The sequence below is a fragment of the Triticum dicoccoides genome, chromosome 6A (genome assembly GCF_002162155.2).
Source record: "Triticum dicoccoides isolate Atlit2015 ecotype Zavitan chromosome 6A, WEW_v2.0, whole genome shotgun sequence".
Classification (NCBI taxonomy): domain Eukaryota; kingdom Viridiplantae; phylum Streptophyta; class Magnoliopsida; order Poales; family Poaceae; genus Triticum; species Triticum dicoccoides.
In genome coordinates, this window is record NC_041390.1 from 431,474,352 (window position 1) to 431,477,015 (window position 2,664).

Genomic DNA, 2,664 nt, shown 5'->3' on the forward strand with positions numbered 1-2,664 from the left:
ACAGTCAAGTCAGCAAGGCAGTGAGACAACATTTACTCAAGTATGCCGACTTTATGAGCAAAGCCAGCAGCAGCACCAGGAAATGATGAACCATGTTATCAATATGGGGAATCATCGTGAGCCTTATCAGCAGCACTCTAAATTGTCTGAATTGCAGAAGACGCGTCCCCCAACATTCTCTCATACTGATAAACCTCTTGAGGCCGATGATTGGCTTCGAGACATTGAGAGGAAGCTGATTATTGCACAGTGCTCAGACCGTGAGAAGGTACTTTATGCACCTCACTATCTCACGGGAGCAGCCGCGTCATGGTGGGAGAATTTCCTGCACATGCACCCCGATGAAAACATTATCACATGGGAAGATTTTAAAGAAGGATTTCATGGGGCGCACATTCCCAGGAGCATTATGAAAATCAAGAAAAGGGAATTTGACGACCTCAAGTAGAGAAGCATGACAGTGACTGACTACAATAGTCAGTTTACCCTATTATCTCGTTATGCCAACGAAGAACGTATGACGGAGGACAAAAAGATGGAGAAGTTTCTGGATGGTCTGGCACCAGCACTTAAATGCCAGCTGGTCGTACACACCTTTCCAGACTTCAAAACGCTTGTGGACAAGGCCATTACATTTGAAAATGAACGCCACATCTTGGAGGAATTTCGCAAGTGGAAAAGGGACTAGGTCACACATGCTCGCAACAGCCGGCACAAGACTGACCCTCAGAAGATTGGAGCAAACCGACCCACCACCAATGTTCCGCAGCCAATCAAAAATTTTCACGCAAGGACAAGGATTTTTCGAATCACCCAGGCGTCACTTGCTATGCTTGTGGAGAGAAAGGGCACTATGCGAAACAGTGTCCAAAGCCAAGAAACTCGGCCCCAAAACCGAACAACAATGGGAACAATTCAGCACCCAAGTGTAACAACTTCAACCCCAACAATGATCACAAGAAGGGTCACCTGAACCATGTGACCAAGGAGGAAGCACAAAATGCCCCGGATATCGTACTCGGTACGTTCCTTGTCAACACAATACCTGCCATGGTTTTGTTTGATTCTGGAGCTTCTTACTCGTTCATTTCGAAGAGTTTTGCTTTGCAACATGATTTTTTGATACTCCCTTTGGAAAAATCCATGATCATCAAGTCCCCTGGGAATAAGCAAGTCACTCAGAGTTACTGTCAAGGTGTGGTTATTGAGCTCAGAGGACTAAAATTTCAAGCAAACCTCATCATATTGGAAAATAAAGGACTGGATGTTATCCTAGGAATGGATTGGTTAACCACCAACAAGGGATTTATCGATTGCTTCAACCGGACTATAATCCTCACTCATCATCACGGGAAGACAATAAAAGTCGCAGCCCAAGAAAGACCAGGATCACGACAACCAAGATTGAACAAAGTGGACACCTCAGAGTTAAGAAAAGTTCCAGTGGTATGTGAGTTCCCTGACGTTTTTCCTGAAGAACTACCAGGCACGCCACCAGACAGGAAAATAGAATTCAGCATTGAACTAGCACCTGGAACCACCCCCATCTACAAGAAACCCTATAGGATGGCACCCCCCGAGTTAGTAGAATTAAAGAAACAAATAAAAGAATTGATGGACAAAGGATTTATATGGGCCAGCTCCTCACCTTGGGGTTCGCCAGTATTATTTGCCAAGAAAAAGGATGGGACACTGAGATTATGCATAGACTATTGAGCACTCAATATGGTCACCATCAAAAATAAATATCCGATGCCACGGATAAATGATTTATTTGACCAGCTCGCACAAGCCAAAGTTTACTCAAAGATTGATTTAAGGTCAGGATATCATCAATTAAAAGTCCGGACAAAAGATATCCCTAAGACAGCATTCACCTCCAGATACGGACTGTATGAGTTTACAGTAATGCCGTTTGGACTAACAAACGCCCCTGCATATTTTGTCCACCTCATGAACAAAGTGTTTATGAAATTTATGGACAAATTTGTTGTGGTGTTCATTGACGATATTCTGGTATACTCTAAGACACCAGGAGAGCATGTAGAACATCTCAGGATTGTACTGGGAGAGTTAAGGAAACACCCATTATACGCCAAATTCAGCAAATGTGAATTTTGGTTAAGACAGGTTGGTTTTGTAGGCCACATACTGACCCAAGAAGGTGTTGCCGTAGACCCGGAAAAGGTCAAGGCCGTACTTGGCTGGAAACCACCAGCCAACGTAACGGATGTACGAAGTTTCTTGGGAATGGCAGGATATTACCGAAGATTTATTGAAGGATTCTCCATCATAGCAAAACCAATGACCCAGTTGCTCAAGAAGGATAAAAAGTTTATATGTACCGAAGCATGCGAGAAGAGTTTCCAAGAACTCAAGAAGAAATTAACAACCGCACCCGTGTTAGTTATACCAGACATACACAAAAGTTTTGAAGTGTATTGTGACGCATCCCGGAAAGGCCTCGGATGTGTGCTGATGCAAGAAGGCAAGGTTGTCGCATACGCTTCAAGGCAACTTCGAAAGCATGAAGAAAATTATCCCACTCATGACTTAGAATTGGCAGCAGTCATTCATGCACTCAAAGAGTGGAGACACTTTTTGCTTGGGAATCGTTGTGAAATATATACGGACCACAAAAGTCTCAAATATATTTTCACACAG